At 42.4% G+C, this 19,785-nt stretch overlaps 1 long non-coding RNA gene across 2 annotated transcripts in view; it reads left to right on the forward strand.

The window, feature by feature from the left end:
* Positions 1-281: 281 nt before the first annotated feature.
* LOC116583377 overlaps positions 282-19,785 on the forward strand; it is a 175,245-nt gene continuing 155,741 nt past the window's right edge. Inside the window, exons 1-2 of one of the 2 annotated variants that reach the window (XR_004282703.1) lie at positions 282-352; positions 442-552. This is a non-coding gene — a long non-coding RNA (uncharacterized LOC116583377). Of the gene's footprint in view, positions 553-19,785 lie in introns of both variants that reach the window. The other variant, XR_004282702.1, reaches the window with a different exon arrangement.

A 19,785-nucleotide genomic window follows, 5' to 3' on the forward strand; every position in this document is an offset into this window, starting at 1 on the left:
TAGTTGCAAGAATTTTTATCCTGTTCTTTATTATTATCATCAGTATCATCTTCCTGACTATGCATTGAAAGTACACCCACAAATGTTAGCACAGGTAACTTCTGGGTGGTGGGGTTAAGGCTAAATATTTCCCAAACTCTTGATACCTCCAGGACTGGCAGAAATGTGTGCAATGAGCATGAAGCTTTCCTACAATGATAAAATACAAAAAGCTACAAAGTAAGTTCCATCCTTCCTTGACTGTCAAGGCCCAGCGGAAGTCTTGACTACTGAGATATCTTCTTTTTGAACTCCTATACTCCTTCTTGGGCAAACAACTCTCTTGACACTCCGTCAGCAAGCGAATCACTTGGTATTTCTTCTTCTTTTTACTTGTGATTTCTTGTTATTTAATCTCCTTCATGATAAGGACCATATTTTGTAATAATTCCCTTGCCATAGCAACCACTGATTGGATGTCTCTGATGGGCCAGGCACTGTGCCAGAACTGAAGGGATGAGCGTGCAGTCCGTGGACACTTGCTGCTTTGCAAAAGTGTGCTACCGATCTGTGGTAAGTACATAATTTGAGAGTACATGTTTAGAAAGTTCTTATAGCATCATTGTATTTATGATGGCAAGAGTCTCTATGATGTTAACAAAATCAGGGCTTGTGTTTTGTGTGTCTTTGCTATTTTTCTTATTTCTATTAACTTACTTTCCTTGTGTTATACAAATGTATTGATCCATGAGTGACTGACTTGGGGTAAAAGAAAATACTCATCCTTCACCACAGACAGTTTGAGAAGCAGCAGTCTAGGAGCTTTGTGGAGATCATCAGGTGATTTATTTTCCACAGCATGTCTATAAAGCAAGAGGCATTGTTTGTGTTTTTGGTGATGTACAAGATAGGTAACTTCAACTAGGTCCCCAAGTAGAAACCTTGGGTTTGGGGCCAGCATGTTTCCACTGGCCTTGCGTAGTTTACCTCAGCTGTTGATCCATTGGTGTCCAGCACTTGTTTATCTTACTAGGACTTCAGAAATGTTGATTACCTAACTCTGGTGGCTGCTGCCCCCCACTCCACCCCAACATGGGCCAGTGATGCCTGAGGACCAGCTCAATGGCAGTCTTTACTGCAGTCCCTGCAGCAGGGATGGGAGACATCTTGGAGAAGCTTGTCTCTGAAAAGAAGGATACAGTTTCAAGCATGTTAACTGAAGCAGCCTTTGTCTGTCGGGAAAACAGAGTAAAACAATACAAAATGTCCATTTGCAGAGAACTGGGTGCCTTCAAGGCCTTGATTGCCATTTCTGGGTCAGGGCTCTCGGAGCGTGTGTGTGTGTGTGTGTGTGTGTGTGTGTGTGTGTGCCTTGAAGGAACTCATCTATAAAATTAACCGCCCTCCAAATCTGGGTCTCTGATGGCCCCAGTACCCTCTCTTTTTCCTCTGTTCTTTTTTTCTCGTGGAGTTTGAATTCACTCTCAATGGCTTAGATTAGCCATATGATTATTCTTTTCCTGGGATAGGCTCAGACCCTGTGACCCGAGACCCAATCCTGTGAAAGTTTTATCTAGTCTCAGGCTTACTTTACCTCACTGTGAAGCTCATTCCTTGGGGTCATATCAGATGGGATTGTTTACTAGACAAGTTTAGTAGGGAGTAGGAAGACTTCAGAATGAAACCAACTGAAGGAAGCCCAACCAAGAACAAACAGATGGTGTGTGTGTACATGTGTGTGTGTGTGTGACCAAAGGATAGTGTTCTGAATGACACAGTGGCCTTTTAGTTGGATCAGAGTTGTCAAGGTCCCCAGAGAGCTGCTATCCTGGCTTGGTCATAAAACAGATCTTCAGGTGGTAAGGATGTTCTCAAGTCAAGGAGAGGTGAGTTCTGTGGTTCTGGGGTGTCTGTTCCACTTGGAGCTGGGCCAGCCTTCAGAGGAGGGGTCTGGTTTAAGCAAGTCAAGATCACAGGGGCTCTGCTACTCAGCCCCATGCTTAGGATGTACCTCCAGCACTGAATAGAGCTCCAGCTGTGTCATATAGGAAACTGAGGCAAGTGCTCACACATAGAGACTGTGGCTCTCAGGTGGTCATTCCAAGTAGCTGTGATTTGTTCAGTGGGGAGGCTTCATAACAATGTAAGAGGAAGCAAGAGTACTTCCACACTCTGACTTGCCAGCAGGTTTGGACCTGTGGTTATAAGACTGCCTTGAGAGTCAGACTGTTTGGGGTCAAAACTTTACTCCCCCAGTTGTTTGCTGAGTACCCTCGACCAACCCATCTGAACAGCTTCTGCAGCACATCTCTAGCTTATAAAATGGGGATCACAATATAACCCACATTATTGAGTTGTTTGGAGTATTAAGTGTTACCAAGGTGCTCTGAAGTATGCCTGGTACATAATAGATGCTCAGCAGACATGGAGGCTCAACAAATAGGCAGGTGCCTGACTTCAGCTAGAGGAGTTCAGTGGGGGCAGCAAGTGTAGCTGACCTATACCCAATCTGGTAACTACATGATTTGCAACTCCTTGTGCATGTTCTAGTCCTGCTCTTTTTCCAAGGTCCAAGTGCCCTCCTGCCTACTCAAAGTTACTGCTCCAGCAATTCTGTCTGGTCCCTGTGCTGTTGATTTCCCCTCCTCCCTGCTGCATACTTCCCTCCAGCACAATACTATTTCTCCCATCTGAAGTAATTCTTTTCTTAACTCTCTCTTCCCCCACCAGATGCTGGCCAATTTCTTTGCTCCCCTTTGCAGCACCTCCCATTGTCTCTTAAACCTGTCCAAAGCAGGCCCTATCACCCAAACCTTCCAATGAAGCTGCTCTCATCAAGGTCACCAGAGGCCTATGCATTGCTAAATCCAAGGGTCAATTCTCACTTCTCTTATCTCATCTGGTGTCAGCACTTTGAGCATAGTGGACCACTGACTCTCCCTTCATATACTTTGCTTCACATGGCTCCTGGGACACTACATTCTTGGTCTACAGTGCTGGTGGAACTTCTTAGCCTTCTCAGTCAGCGTCTCCTCTTCCCCCTGATCCCTTTATGCTACAGGTCTCTGTCCATGATCTTCTGCTTTTCTTTATGTGCACTCACTCCCTAACTGATCTCATATAGTGTCATGGCTTTTAAATGCCTTCTGTACATCTTAGGCACAACTTTTCAGCCAAATTCCTGACTTCTATACAACCAAATTCTATACAGCTGCCTATTCAATTCACATTGAATGTCCAAGAGACATCTTAATTCAACATGTCCAGATCTGAATACCTGATCCTCTCCTCCAACTATAAAACCTGTTCCAGCCACAGCCAGTTATCAGTTGACAGACATTCCATCCTACTCCTTGCTCAGGAAAAACAAACAAACAAACAAACAAACAAACAAAAACAAAAACAACCCCTCCCCCCCCCAAAACAAAGCAAAACAACCCCACCCCAAACCTTGGAGTCAGCGTTGACTCCTTCCTCTCTGACACTCCACATCCAAACCATCAGGAATTCTGTTATATCAACCTCAAACTGTATCCAGAAACTGAGCAGCTGTTACCATATCTACTGTTACCTGTAGATGATCCAAACCACCATCATCTCTAGCCTGACTTTCAGCAATAGCTTCTTACCAGGTGTTCCTGCTCCCACCCTTGCCTGTTTTCACTCTATTCTTAACATAGTAAGTAGTCAAAAGATAAGTGAGATTGTGCCACTCCTCTGCTCAGTCCCCCCTCACTATCCCCATCCTCTGCACCAACCCCCCACATTCTACTGCAAACAAGAGCCAAGTTCCTTAAAATGGCCTACTAGCCCCCACATAATGGGGGATTTAATCTCTGACCTCATATCCGACTTGTCTTTTTTGCTCATTCCACAGCAGCCACACTGGGCTGTCCACCCTTCCTCAAATGTGCCTAAACACTCCTGGGCTTTGGAGCCTTTGCACTAACTGGTCCTTCTGCTAGGAACAAAACTTCCTTTATATATCAGCAAGGTGGACACCCTCAACTTTTTCATTTCTTTCCATCCTGCCATCCACACTGCCTACCCTTTAGGAGAACTTAATGATTCCTTTCTTTCCTGACATTTCTAATCCACCTTTACCTTGTTCTGTGTGAGCTTACAACTACCCCCCGCCCTGCACCCCTGCCAACAAGAGTTAAGCATCACCTTCTTAGGTACTGCCTAATTTGTTATTTAAAAGGTTTACCTTTTATTTTCTGGGTTGTTTTTTTTTTCCCTCAAAAGAGCTTGTGATTTGTTCATATATGTATCCCAGGTGACTGGAACTGTGACTAGCACAAATAGACCTTTGTAAATGTGTGTCAAATGAGCAAATGGATGAATTGTTAGACAATCACAACATCCAAAATAACACAGGCCTGGTTATTTCTGAAACTTTAAAGGCCGAGAATGAATCCAAGGGCCTCCTTGGTCATAGTTATAGGAGGGGTTTCAGGCACTTCTCATAGGTTGCCTACTCTGAGATAACATCTGCAAGGGTGTCATTTGTCACAAGGAACTGAGGCAGAGGTTGACCAGTCAAGAACTGGGCCTGATTTTCACCAGCAGCTTATGGGCTCTACCCTCCCCTTCAAACTACCCTGTATGAGTTTTATGTCTGTTAAGTGATGAGCAGTACAAACCTAGAGTCTACTTTCCTTCCCAAAATCTGTTCTGCAAGCCCTGGATTGTTCCAGCGCTATTCTTCTATATAGCTTTGACTGAGTTGAGACCTTCCTTTGTGCAAGCTCCTCACACAGATTTTCAAAGAAATTCCATTAGCTCTTTGATGTTTAATGGTTTCATGGCTCACAATCCCTGGAGTAACCTGTATATAGGTCTCAGTACATCTTCATAGCAATCACCCTTCTCCACCACCACCATTGCTTTCAAAATAATTCCCTTCAGAAGACTGGAATTCTTTGCTTCTGCCAAAAGAAGGAGACAGAGGGATCCTGGCCCCTACCCACCTCACGAGGTGAATGAGAACCCAGGCAGAATCCATATCTTTCATGTCTTTCACCATGTCCGTGGTCTGCTCGTCACCTGACTGCTGGGGCCATGGCCACAACACGGGTCTCAAGGAAGACTCACCCTCCAGCCTGTCTTCTTGCATGGGCAGATAGCCAACTGCTTGCTGCTTGTATCTTATCCCAGGCACTCTAATCTGCTCAAGGTAGAGTTCCGGTGACCCATCGTACCTTCTGGATTGGAAACAGCATCAGCCAGCAGTATTGCAGGCCCAGAAAGGTTGCAGTCTGGTTGGTTCACTGTGTGATAACCAGGACCTGGGAATCTGAGGATTGATGGCATGCTCAGGGTGGGATGTTTCTAAGCAACGTATTGTGATGGAGAAGGATACATTTGTCTTGGAAGGAAATATTCATTCTACACACAGCAGCTCTTGAAAGGTGCCTAGCAATTGGGGCCACAATAATTCAGAGTAAAGGAATATCCACAGCTAATCCCCAAATGGCTTATTAACCTTATTTTCCCATGCCTCCTCACCCCACCCCAGCATGCTCCTTCTCACTTTTACCCTGGGTTGTGGTGGAGGTAGAAGACAGAGGACTTTCCCAAGGCTGGGTGGAGCCCCAGGTGCCCTGGTGATGCAGTCTGTTGTTTTACTATAGTAGTGTGGGCTTCAGACTTGCTTGGCCCTGGCCCTGGCTTCATGTCCAAGGCTGTCACTGGCCAACCAGGTGATCCTAGCAACTTGCTTCTGATATCTGACCCTGAGTTTCCTCCTCCATAAACTTGGCCTGGTGGTGCCTACCTTGCTGGTCTGTTGCAAACATTAGAGACAATGTACGAAAACAAACATCAAAGTTCCTGGCGTGATTTAGGCACTCAGGAAATGGCAGCTGCCACTCTTGCTATGCACTGGGGACTTTTGAGCTCTCTATTCCTGAGTCCCCTACACAACTGGAGTATTCTAGGACCCAGAAACTCAATCTACTTCAGAGGCATTCTGGCAACTGAAACTGCAGCTTTTCCACTCACTGTGTGGAACCTCTTCGGGGATAGGGCCAGCTTAGGTTGCTGACTTACACAGCAAGAGGTTCCCAGCTTGTGTCCCCTCTAGGTACTGCTCAAAGCTCAAAGAATTTATGTAAATGAAACAATGAATATTCTCTTTTTCTCACCACCTTCCAGAAGCTCCTTTCCCTCCCTCTCCCTTAGCCCTGTCATTCTTCTCACAGCCACCGGAAATCCCACCCTTGCTCATCTTTTGCTTAATCAAATGAAGATTAACTCTTTGCAGCACCAATGTAGTGTGTTGTTGGGGGGGTGCAAAGGAGTGGGAGATACACTAAACCTCCAGGCCCAGGGAGGAATGAGTCTGGGTCATTAATTGCTTCCTTGCTGGGCTAAGGCAGGTCACCCAAGCCTCTGTGTCTCCCTGTGGAGCCTCCTGCCTGAGGCCTTCAGGATTCCAGCAGTCATCTCTTCTACAGTGCAGATTGCAGTATACTCCCACTCTATACTGGGTACTACTGGTTCTCTGACTGAATTGAGCTTCTTGGCCCACACGTGCAAATAACCAGTTTAGACAATGGGGTGATTATTCCCCACCAGAGCCAAAGAAACCATAGACTCAGGCAGGTGTCAGAAGGACATTATTTCTTCCCCTGAGCTAGCTGGAGCTTCCTGTGAAACAGGGGTAATCTTACTGACCTGGCAGAGGTAATATGTGGCAAGCCCCTGGTATGGAGGAGATTCTCAATAATCTTTGCTCTGCAGTCTCTCCCACTTACTAGCTGACTGACTTGTATGAGCCCCTTTTCTATAAAAGGGAGAGAGTTGAAAGTCAGCCTTATTCCCCAAAGGATTCAAGGCTGCAGTTGGGGTTACTGAGACCTGTCCCATGGACTTTACGTGTTTTCTTTGAAGACAGAGACCTTGTGAGTGCAGTGGCAAGCAGACATGGACAGCAGGGTGGTCTATGGAAAAGCACTCTGGATTTGCAGGGGCCAGATGTGGGGTCTTGGTCTTGTCCAGGATCTGTCACTTGCCACCCTTGTGGCTCTAGACAGGAAAGTCACTTAGTAATCCGAACCTCAGATTCATACCTTATCTACCTCTGGATGTGGCATTGACAAACAGGGCTCCTCTGGGGCCAGAATCATGCCTTTTCATTCTCTGCAGCTCCAGTTTCTGTCACACTGCCTGAATCATGGAATGTTCTCACTCTTTTCTTATTTGCTGAGTGAATTTGGAGCTGCTGAGGTGTCATAGTTCCCACTTTCGTTTGAAGCCTCCCGTGTCTGCAGGCTGATGTCTATGGGTCCCTGGGCCCAGGGATGTCTATTGGTCCCTGTGGGTCCCAGGTCCTATGGGACCCGGGCTCCAGTGACTTTACCTTGTACACAGCTGGAAACAGGATAAGACTGACTGGAGGCAAAAGAAAGAGGGTACCCTGGCCACTCTTTTCTGTGTGATAGCTGCTCCCTCTGAGCCCCACAAAGCTAGATGAGGCACCTCTCCTTGGGGTTCCCTATTAGAGGACTTAGTTCACAACAGTGTTTAGCTCTAAGGGTAGATGTGGTAGGTTTGGGGGGTGGCCAGAACATCTTATCCATGTTCTTTGCCTGTAGCTGAAAAGAATGTGAAGGATGACTCCTACAATCTCCAGACTTGCTGCAGCGTGAGGTAGAGGATTCAGAACTCCCTGGTGATAGAATAGATTGGAAGAGCATTGAGCTCCTTGGTACAATGAAGTGAGAAAGTGTGAAAGCTCCTGGAGGTGGGCGGAAACTTGATACCACATGCTTACTGCACCATGGGCCACCATGCCAGGTAGCCCTCTGGACTCTCTACTCTGGCTGAAGGAGAGAGTCAAAGTGCTAACTCTGCTCCCCTCTCCCCCCGAAATGCATACAACTCCCCCTCCACACACACACATTTTTTTAAAAAACGATTTTATTTATTTGTTTTTGACAGACAGAAATCACAAGTAGGCAGAGAGGCAGGCAGAGAGAGAGGGGGAAGCAGGCTCCCCGCTGAGCAGAGAGCCTGATGCGATGCGGGGCTCCCCAGGACCCTGGGATCATGACCTGAGCCGAAGGCAGAGGCTTTAACCCACTGAGCCACCCAGGCGCCGCCCCCCCCACACACACACTTTTAAAACAACTGGCACACCTTAACAAACTGTAGTGTCTGAGATAAGTGCCCCGTTACCTTTCAGAATTGCCACAGGTCGAGTCTTCTGACTTACCCAAGAGTCTCTGCTTGTTTGCCTTTTAAAATTATTATTCCAGGATCCTCATTATTATTAACCATCTTTGTTCTCTTTAAAATCAGCCATAGCTCCCACCCTTTGAGGCTCCAGTTCTGCTCACCTCTTCCCCACCTTCTTTCTTTTTCTTGACTTTCCCCTTGACATAACCTTAATCGTTCAGTGGAGAATTTGTTTTTTCCCTAATGTCCACACTGCCTTTAGTGCCTCCACAGCTACTCCCTTCTCCATCTTCAAGAGTATTTTCAGAACTCAGGTTGTCATCTCACCAAGAATTTTCTGAAAGTCCCATCTCTTTAATTTCTGTAGTACCCCACAATGTCCTTTTTCCTGCAACCACCCCTGTCAACCCTGCCGTCCTCTCAAGCTGATTTAAGTGTATTTTCTATTTCTACAGTACCCCGCGATATACCTTCCCTTTGCCAATGCCCCCTCCCTCCAAGCTGGGTTAGGTATTCAAAAATACCCGATATACAGTATTTTCACAGAATGCTTTGCTGCCCCTTTCCAAATTCCCCCAAACTTGTTTAAGCATCTCTTGGGTTCTCATAGAATCCTGTGATGTCCCCTCTTTCCCATCCCACCCTCAAGACAGGTCACATAAGTGTTTCTGCATTTTCATGGCATGCCATACTCACTCCCTGTTACAGTGTTTACCACACTGCCAGTTTACATATTTGTTTCTCCTGTGTAATCTAGAACATTCTTTAGAACTGAGGGCTGTGTGCCACGGAGTATCCCTGGAACCTAGACTGATGCTTCACATATAACTGGTGGTCAAAAAATGAACAAGGTGTCCTTGTCATTATACTTTTATTTTTTTTTAATACAATGGGGTAACTAAGACATGAAAATTTTAATTTAATTAATTAATTAATTTAAGATTTTATTTATTTATATGGCAGAGAGAGTACAAGCTGGGGCAGAGGCAGATAGTGAGGGAGAAGCAAGGTCCCTGCAGAGAAGGTGATGTGCGATATGGTACTCCACCCCACTACTTTGGGATAATGACCTGAGTTGAAGGCAGTTGCTTAACCATATGAGCACCCAGGCACCCTCATTTTATTTTTTTGTTTACATTGACAATGTTTACTTTAGTTTTTGAGTTTTGTGTTAATTTGTTTACATGCAGTTTTTAAAATTTCATATGTGCAATATAATGGTTTAATAATTCTTCATATCTCCCTTTTATCTACAAGGCAAATGCAGTCTTGTATCCAGTCATCTATTTAACCCATCTTCCTATCCCCTCTACACTGGTGACCAGTGGAGAGTGACTAGTGACTCTACAATTACAGCTGTTTATTGATTTGTTTCTCCTATTTCCCCCCCTTTTTCCATGTTTTTTTTAATGGCATAAATGATTTAATCAAAAATCATATAGTGATTATAGATTATTAGATTTGCAAACTTGACTGTAAATATTTTTTTTCTTTTCAGATTTTCTTTGAATTCAAGTTAGTTAAGATATACTGTAGCAGTAGTTTCAAGGGTAGAATTTAGTGATTCATTAGTTGCATATAACACACTGTGCTCATTATAAGTGATGAGCACACCCTAATGTCTATCACCCATTTTCCCCTTTCCCCTACCCACCTCCCCTCCAACAACCCTCAGTTAGTTCCCTATAATTAAGAGTTCGTATGGCTTGTCCCTATCTTATTTTATCCTATTTTATTTCTCCTTCCCTTCCCCTATGTTCATCTGTTTTTTTTTCTTGAATTCCCCATATAAGCGAGTTATGTGGTATTTGACTTCCTCTGAGTGATTGATTTCATTAACATACTTCTTTCTAACTCCATCTATGTTATTGCAAATGGCAAGATTTCATTCTTTTTTGTGGTTGAATTTTATATATATATATATATATATATATATATATATATATATATGTGACATGTTTTATGTACATATCACATCTTCTTTTTTTGTTTGTTTTTTAATTTTTTATAAACATATATTTTTATCCCCAGGAGTACAGGTCTGTGAATCACCAGGTTTACACACTTCACAGCACTCACCAAAGCACATACCCTCCCTAATGTCCATAATCCCACCCCCTTCTCCTAAACCCCCTCCCCCCAGCAACCCTCAGTTTGTTTTGTGAGATTAAGAGTCACTTATGGTTTCTCTCCCTCCCAATTCCATCTTGTTTCATTTATTCTTCTCCACTTAAGCCCCCATGTTGCATCACCACTTCCTCATATCGGGGAGATCATATGGTAGTTGTCTTTCTCTACTTGACTTATTTCGCTCAGCATGATATGCTCTAGTTCCATCCATGTTGTCGCAAATGGCAAGATTTCATTTCTTTTGATGGCTGCATAGTATTCCATTGTGTATATATACCACATCTACTTGATCCATTCATCTGTTGATGGACATCTAGGTTCTTTCCATAGTTTGGCTATTGTGGACATTGCTGCTATAAACATTCGGGTGCACGTGCCCCTTTGGATCACTACGTTTGTATCTTTAGGGTAAATACCCAATAGTGCAATTGCTGGGTCATAGGGCAGTTCTATTTTCAACATTTTGAGGAATCTCCATGCTGTTTTCCAGAGTGGCTGCACCAGCTTGCATTCCCACCAGCAGTGTAGGAGGGTTCCCCTTTCTCCGCATCCTCACCAGCATCTGTCATTTCCTGACTTGTTGATTTTAGCCATTCTGACTGGTGTGAGGTGATATCTCATTGTGGTTTTGATTTGTATTTCCCTGATGCCGAGTGATATGGAGCACTTTTTCATGTGTCTGTTGGCCATCTGGATGTCTTCTTTGGAGAAATGTCTGTTCATGTCCTCTGCCCATTTCTTGATTGGATTATTTGTTCTTTGGGTGTTGAGTTTGCTAAGTTCTTTATAGATTCTGGACACTAGTCCTTTATCTGATATGTCGTTTGCAAATATCTTCTCCCATTCTGTCAGTTGTCCTTAGATTGTGTTAACTGTTTCCTTTGCTGTGCAAAAGCTTTTGATCTTGATGAAATCCCAATAGTTCATTTTTGCCCTTGCTTCCCTTGCCTTTTGCGTTGTTCCTAGGAAGATGTTGCTGCGGCTGAGGTCGAAGAGGTTGCTGCCTGTGTTCTCCTCAAGGATTTTGATGGATTCCTTTCGCACATTGAGGTCCTTTATCCATTTTGAGTCTATGTTTGTGTGTGGTGTAAGGAAATGGTCCAATTTCATTTTTCTGCATTTGGCTGTCCAATTTTCCCAGCACCATTTATTGAAGAGGCTGTCTTTTTTCCATTGGACATTCTTTCCTGCTTTGTCGAAGATTAGTTGACTGTAGAGTTGAGGGTCTATTTCTGGGCTCTCTATTCTGTTCCATTGATCTATGTGTCTGTTTTTGTGCCAGTACCATGCTGTCTTGATGATGACAGCTTTGTAATAGAGCTTGAAGTCCGGAATTGTGATGCCACCAACGTTGGCTTTCTTTTTCAATATCCCTTTGGCTATTCGAGGTCTTTTCTGGTTCCATATAAATTTTAGAATTATTTGTTCCATTTCTTTGAAAAAGATGAATGGTACTTTGATAGGAATTGCATTAAATATGTAGATTGCTTTAGGTAGCATAGACATTTTCACAATATTTATTCTTCCAATCCAGGAGCATGGAACATTTTTCCATTTCTTTGTGTCTTCCTCAATTTCTTTCATGAGTACTTTATAGTTTTCTGAGTATAGATTCTGTGCCTCTTTGGTTAAGTTTATTCCTAGGTATCTTATGGTTTGGGGTGCAATTGTAAATGGGATGGACTCCTTAATTTCTCTTTCTTCTGTCTTGCTGTTGGTTTAGAGAAATGCAACTGATTTCTGTGCATTGATTTTATATCCTGACACTTTACTGAATTCCTGTATAAGTGCTAGCACTTTTGGAGTGGAGTCTTTTGGGTTTTCCATATATAGTATCATATCATCTGCGAAGAGTGATAATTTGATTTCTTCTTTGCCGATTTGGATGCCTTTAATTTCCTTTTGTTGTCTGATTGCTGAGGCTAGGACCTCTAGTACTATGTTGAATAGCAGTGGTGATAATGGACATCCCTGCCGTGTTCCTGACCTTAGCGGAAAAGCTTTCAGTTTTTCTATATTGAGAATGATATTTGCGGTGGGTTTTTCGTAGATGGCTTTGATGATATTGAGGTATGTGCCCTCTATCCCTACACTTTGAAGAGTTTTGATCAGGAAGGGATGCTGTACTTTGTCAAATGCTTTTTCAGCATCTATTGAGAGTATCATATGGTTCTTGTTCTTTCTTTTATTGATGTGTTGTATCACATTGACTGATTTGCGGATGTTGAACCAACCTTGCAGCCCTGGAATAAATCCCACTTGGTCGTGGTGAATAATCCTTTTAATGTACTGTTGAATCCTATTGGCTAGTATTTTGTTGAGTATTTTCTCATCTGTGTTCATCAAGGATATTGGTCTATAGCTCTCTTTTTTGATGGGATCCTTGTCTGGTTTTGGGATCAAGGTGATGCTGGCCTCATAAAATGAGTTTGGAAGTTTTCCTTCCATTTCTATTTTTTGGAACAGTTTCAGGAGAATAGGAATTAGTTCTTCTTTATTTTTATTTTTTTATTTCCAGCATAACAGTATTCATTATTTTTGCACCACACCCCGTGCTCCATGCAATCCGTGCCCTCTATAATACCCAACACCTGGTACCCCAACCTCTCACCCCCCGTCCCTTCAAAACCCTCAGATTGTTTTTCAGAGTCCATAGTCTCTCATGGTTCACCTCCCCTTCCAATTTCCCCCAACTCCCTTCTCCACTCTAAGTCCCCATGTCCTCCATGCTATTTGTTATGCTCCACAAATAAGTGAAACCATATGATAATTGACTCTCTCTGCTGGACTTATTTCACTCAGCATAATCTCTTCCAGTCCCGTCCATGTTGCTACAAAAGTTGGGTATTCATCCTTTCTGATGGAGGCATAATACTCTATCCCCAGGGGTACAGGTCTGTGAATCACCAGGTTTACACACTTCACAGCACTCACCAAAGCACATATCCTCCCCAATGTCCATAATCCCACCCCCTTCTCCCAAACCCCCTCCCCCCAGCAACCCTCAGTTTGTTTTGTGAGATTAAAAGTCACTTATGGTTTGTCTCCCTCCCAATCCCATCTTGTTTCATTTATTCTTCTCCTACCCACTTAAGCCCCCATGTTGCATCACCACTTCTTCATATCAAGGAGATCATATGATAGTTGTCTTTCTCTGCTTGACTTATTTCGCTAAGCATGATACGCTCTAGTTCCATCCATGTTGTCGCAAATGGCAAGATTTCATTTCTTTTGATGGCTGCATAGTATTCCATTGTGTATATATACCACATCTTCTTGATCCATTCATCTGTTGATGGACATCTAGGTTCTTTCCATAGTTTGGCTATTGTGGACATTGCTGCTATAAACATTCGGGTGCACGTGCCCCTTTGGATCACTACGTTTGTATCCTTAGGGTAAATACCCAATAGTGCAATTGCTGGGTCATAGGGCAGTTCTATTTTCAACATTTTGAGGAACCTCCATGCTGTTTTCCAGAGTGGCTGCACCAGCTTGCATTCCCACCAACAGTGTAGGAGGGTTCCCCTTTCTCCGCATCCTCGCCAGCATCTGTCATTTCCTGACTTGTTGATTTTAGCCATTCTGACTGGTGTGAGGTGATATCTCATTGTGGTTTTGATTTGTATTTCCCTGATGCCGAGTGATATGGAGCACTTTTTCATGTGTCTGTTGGCCATCTGGATGTCTTCTTTGGAGAAATGTCTGTTCATGTCCTCTGCCCATTTCTTGATTGGATTATTTGTTCTTTGGGTGTTGAGTTTGCTAAGTTCTTTATAGATTCTGGACACTAGTCCTTTATCTGATATGTCGTTTGCAAATATCTTCTCCCATTCTGTCAGTTGTCCTTAGATTGTGTTAACTGTTTCCTTTGCTGTGCAAAAGCTTTTGATCTTGATGAAATCCCAATAGTTCATTTTTGCCCTTGCTTCCCTTGCCTTTTGCGTTGTTCCTAGGAAGATGTTGCTGCGGCTGAGGTCGAAGAGGTTGCTGCCTGTGTTCTCCTCAAGGATTTTGATGGATTCCTTTCGCACATTGAGGTCCTTTATCCATTTTGAGTCTATGTTTGTGTGTGGTGTAAGGAAATGGTCCAATTTCATTTTTCTGCATTTGGCTGTCCAATTTTCCCAGCACCATTTATTGAAGAGGCTGTCTTTTTTCCATTGGACATTCTTTCCTGCTTTGTCGAAGATTAGTTGACTGTAGAGTTGAGGGTCTATTTCTGGGCTCTCTATTCTGTTCCATTGATCTATGTGTCTGTTTTTGTGCCAGTACCATGCTGTCTTGATGATGACAGCTTTGTAATAGAGCTTGAAGTCCGGAATTGTGATGCCACCAACGTTGGCTTTCTTTTTCAATATCCCTTTGGCTATTCGAGGTCTTTTCTGGTTCCATATAAATTTTAGAATTATTTGTTCCATTTCTTTGAAAAAGATGAATGGTACTTTGATAGGAATTGCATTAAATATGTAGATTGCTTTAGGTAGCATAGACATTTTCACAATATTTATTCTTCCAATCCAGGAGCATGGAACATTTTTCCATTTCTTTGTGTCTTCCTCAATTTCTTTCATGAGTACTTTATAGTTTTCTGAGTATAGATTCTGTGCCTCTTTGGTTAAGTTTATTCCTAGGTATCTTATGGTTTGGGGTGCAATTGTAAATGGGATGGACTCCTTAATTTCTCTTTCTTCTGTCTTGCTGTTGGTTTAGAGAAATGCAACTGATTTCTGTGCATTGATTTTATATCCTGACACTTTACTGAATTCCTGTATAAGTGCTAGCACTTTTGGAGTGGAGTCTTTTGGGTTTTCCATATATAGTATCATATCATCTGCGAAGAGTGATAATTTGATTTCTTCTTTGCCGATTTGGATGCCTTTAATTTCCTTTTGTTGTCTGATTGCTGAGGCTAGGACCTCTAGTACTATGTTGAATAGCAGTGGTGATAATGGACATCCCTGCCGTGTTCCTGACCTTAGCGGAAAAGCTTTCAGTTTTTCTATATTGAGAATGATATTTGCGGTGGGTTTTTCGTAGATGGCTTTGATGATATTGAGGTATGTGCCCTCTATCCCTACACTTTGAAGAGTTTTGATCAGGAAGGGATGCTGTACTTTGTCAAATGCTTTTTCAGCATCTATTGAGAGTATCATATGGTTCTTGTTCTTTCTTTTATTGATGTGTTGTATCACATTGACTGATTTGCGGATGTTGAACCAACCTTGCAGCCCTGGAATAAATCCCACTTGGTCGTGGTGAATAATCCTTTTAATGTACTGTTGAATCCTATTGGCTAGTATTTTGTTGAGTATTTTCTCATCTGTGTTCATCAAGGATATTGGTCTATAGCTCTCTTTTTTGATGGGATCCTTGTCTGGTTTTGGGATCAAGGTGATGCTGGCCTCATAAAATGAGTTTGGAAGTTTTCCTTCCATTTCTATTTTTTGGAACAGTTTCAGGAGAATAGGAATTAGTTCTTCTTTATTTTTATTTTTTTATTTCCAGCATAACAGTATTCATTATTTTTGCACCACACCCCGTGCTCCATGCAATCCGTGCCCTCTATAATACCCAACACCTGGTACCCCAACCTCTCACCCCCCGTCCCTTCAAAACCCTCAGATTGTTTTTCAGAGTCCATAGTCTCTCATGGTTCACCTCCCCTTCCAATTTCCCCCAACTCCCTTCTCCACTCTAAGTCCCCATGTCCTCCATGCTATTTGTTATGCTCCACAAATAAGTGAAACCATATGATAATTGACTCTCTCTGCTGGACTTATTTCACTCAGCATAATCTCTTCCAGTCCCGTCCATGTTGCTACAAAAGTTGGGTATTCATCCTTTCTGATGGAGGCATAATACTCTATCCCCAGGGGTACAGGTCTGTGAATCACCAGGTTTACACACTTCACAGCACTCACCAAAGCACATATCCTCCCCAATGTCCATAATCCCACCCCCTTCTCCCAAACCCCCTCCCCCCAGCAACCCTCAGTTTGTTTTGTGAGATTAAAAGTCACTTATGGTTTGTCTCCCTCCCAATCCCATCTTGTTTCATTTATTCTTCTCCTACCCACTTAAGCCCCCATGTTGCATCACCACTTCTTCATATCAAGGAGATCATATGATAGTTGTCTTTTCTGCTTGACTTATTTCGCTAAGCATGATACGCTCTAGTTCCATCCATGTTGTCGCAAATGGCAAGATTTCATTTCTTTTGATGGCTGCATAGTATTCCATTGTGTATATATACCACATCTTCTTGATCCATTCATCTGTTGATGGACATCTAGGTTCTTTCCATAGTTTGGCTATTGTGGACATTGCTGCTATAAACATTCGGGTGCACGTGCCCCTTTGGATCACTACGTTTGTATCCTTAGGGTAAATACCCAATAGTGCAATTGCTGGGTCATAGGGCAGTTCTATTTTCAACATTTTGAGGAACCTCCATGCTGTTTTCCAGAGTGGCTGCACCAGCTTGCATTCCCACCAACAGTGTAGGAGGGTTCCCCTTTCTCCGCATCCTCGCCAGCATCTGTCATTTCCTGACTTGTTGATTTTAGCCATTCTGACTGGTGTGAGGTGATATCTCATTGTGGTTTTGATTTGTATTTCCCTGATGCCGAGTGATATGGAGCACTTTTTCATGTGTCTGTTGGCCATCTGGATGTCTTCTTTGCAGAAATGTCTGTTCATGTCCTCTGCCCATTTCTTGATTGGATTATTTGTTCTTTGGGTGTTGAGTTTGCTAAGTTCTTTATAGATTCTGGACACTAGTCCTTTATCTGATATGTCATTTGCAAATATCTTCTCCCATTCTGTCAGTTGTCTTTTGATTTTGTTAACTGTTTCCTTTGCTGTGCAAAAGCTTTTGATCTTGATGAAATCCCAATAGTTCATTTTTGCCCTTGCTTCCCTTGCCTTTTGCTTTGTTCCTAGGAAGATGTTGTTGCGGTTGAGGTCAAAGAGGTTGCTGCCTGTGTTCTCCTCAAGGTTTTTGATGGATTCCTTTCGCACATTGAGGTCCTTCATCCATTTTGAGTCTATTTTTGTGTGTGGTGTAAGGAAATGGTCCAATTTCATTTTTCTGCATGTGGCTGTCCAATTTTCCCAGCACCATTTATTGAAGAGGCTGTCTTTTTTCCATTGGACATTCTTTCCTGCTTTGTCGAAGATTAGTTGACCATAGAGTTGAGGGTCTATTTCTGGGCTCTCTATTCTGTTCCATTGATCTATGTGTCTGTTTTTGTGCCAGTACCATGCTGTCTTGATGACGACAGCTTTGTAATAGAGCTTGAAGTCCGGAATTGTGATGCCACCAACGTTGGCTTTCTTTTTCAATATCCCTTTGGCTATTCGAGGTCTTTTCTGGTTCCATATAAATTTTAGAATTATTTGTTCCATTTCTTTGAAAAAGATGGATGGTACTTTGATAGGAATTGCATTAAATGTGTAGATTGCTTTAGGTAGCATAGACATTTTCACAATATTTATTCTTCCAATCCAGGAGCATGGAACATTTTTCCATTTCTTTGTGTCTTCCTCAATTTCTTTCATGAGTACTTTATAGTTTTCTGAGTATAGATTCTGTGTCTCTTTGGTTAGGTTTATTCCTAGGTATCTTATGGTTTTGGGTGCAATTGTAAATGGGATGGACTCCTTAATTTCTCTTTCTTCTGTCTTGCTGTTGGTGTAGAGAAATGCAACTGATTTCTGTGCATTGATTTTATATCCTGACACTTTACTGAATTCCTGTATAAGTTCTAGCAGTTTTGGAGTGGAGTCTTTTGGGTTTTCCACATATAGTATCATATCATCTGCGAAGAGTGATAATTTGACTTCTTCTTTGCCGATTTGGATGCCTTTAATTTCCTTTTGTTGTCTGATTGCTGAGGCTAGGGCCTCTAGTACTATGTTGAATAGCAGTGGTGATAATGGACATCCCTGCCGTGTTCCTGACCTTAGCGGAAAAGCTTTCAGTTTTTCTATATTGAGAATGATATTTGCGGTGGGTTTTTCGTAGATGGCTTTGATGATATTGAGGTATGTGCCCTCTATCCCTACACTTTGAAGAGTTTTGATCAGGAAAGGATGCTGTACTTTGTCAAATGCTTTTTCAGCATCTATTGAGAGTATCATATGGTTCTTGTTCTTTCTTTTATTGATGTGTTGTATCACATTGACTGATTTGCGGATGTTGAACCAACCTTGCAGCCCTGGAATAAATCCCACTTGGTCGTGGTGAATAATCTTTTTAATGTACTGTTGAATCCTATTGGCTAGTATTTTGTTGAGTATTTTCTCATCTGTGTTCATCAAGGATATCAGTCTATAGCTCTCTTTTTTGGTGGGATCCTTGTCTGGTTTTGGGATCAAGGTGATGCTGGCCTCATAAAATGAGTTTGGAAGTTTTCCTTCCATTTCTATTTTTTGGAACAGTTTCAGGAGAATAGGAATTAGTTCTTCTTTAAATGTTTGGTAGAATTCCCCCGGGAAGCCGTCTGGCCCTGGGCTTTTGTTTGCTTGGAGATTTTTAATGACTGTTTCAATCTCCTTACTGGTTATGGGTCTGTTCAGGCTTTCTATTTCTTCCTGGTTCAGTTGTGGTAGTTTATATGTTTCTAGGAATGCATCCATTTCTTCCAGATTGTCAAATTTATTGGCGTAGAGTTGCTCATAGTATGTTCTTATAATAGTTTGTATTTCTTTGGTGTTAGTTGTGATCTCTCCTCTTTCATTCATGATTTTATTTATTTGGGTCCTTTCTCTTTTCTTTTTGATAAGTCGGGCCAGGGGTTTATCAATTTTATTAATTCTTTCAAAGAACCAGCTCCTAGTTTCGTGGATTTGTTCTATTGTTTTTTTGGTTTCTATTTCATTGATTTCTGCTCTGATCTTTATGATTTCTCTTCTCCTGTTGGGCTTAGGGTTTCTTCCTTGTTCTTTCTCCAGCTCTTTTAGGTGTAGGGTTAGGTTGTGTACCTGAGACCTTTAATGTTTCTTGAGAAAGGCTTGTATCGCTATATATTTTCCTCTCAGGACTGCCTTTGTTGTGTCCCACAGATTTTGGACCGTTGTATTTTCATTATCATTTGTTTCCATGATTTTTTTCAATTCTTCTCTAATTTCCCGGATGACCCATTCATTCTTTAGAAGGATGCTGTTTAGTCTCCATGTATTTGGGTTCTTTCCAAACTTCCTTTTGTGGTTGAGTTCTAGCTTTAGAGCATTGTGGTCTGAAAATATGCAGCGAATGATCCCAATCTTTTGATACCGGTTGAGTCCTGATTTAGAACCGAGGATGTGATCTATTCTGGAGAATGTTCCATGTGCACTAGAGAAGAATGTGTATTCTGTTGCTTTGGGATGAAATGTTCTCAATATATCTGTGATGTCCATCGGGTCCAGTGTGTCGTTTAAGGCCTTTAGTTCCTTGCTGATCTTTTGCTTGGATGATCTGTCCATTTCAGTGAGGGGAGTGTTAAA

The sequence above is a fragment of the Mustela erminea genome, chromosome X, assembly GCF_009829155.1.
Source record: "Mustela erminea isolate mMusErm1 chromosome X, mMusErm1.Pri, whole genome shotgun sequence".
NCBI classification, from domain to species: domain Eukaryota; kingdom Metazoa; phylum Chordata; class Mammalia; order Carnivora; family Mustelidae; genus Mustela; species Mustela erminea.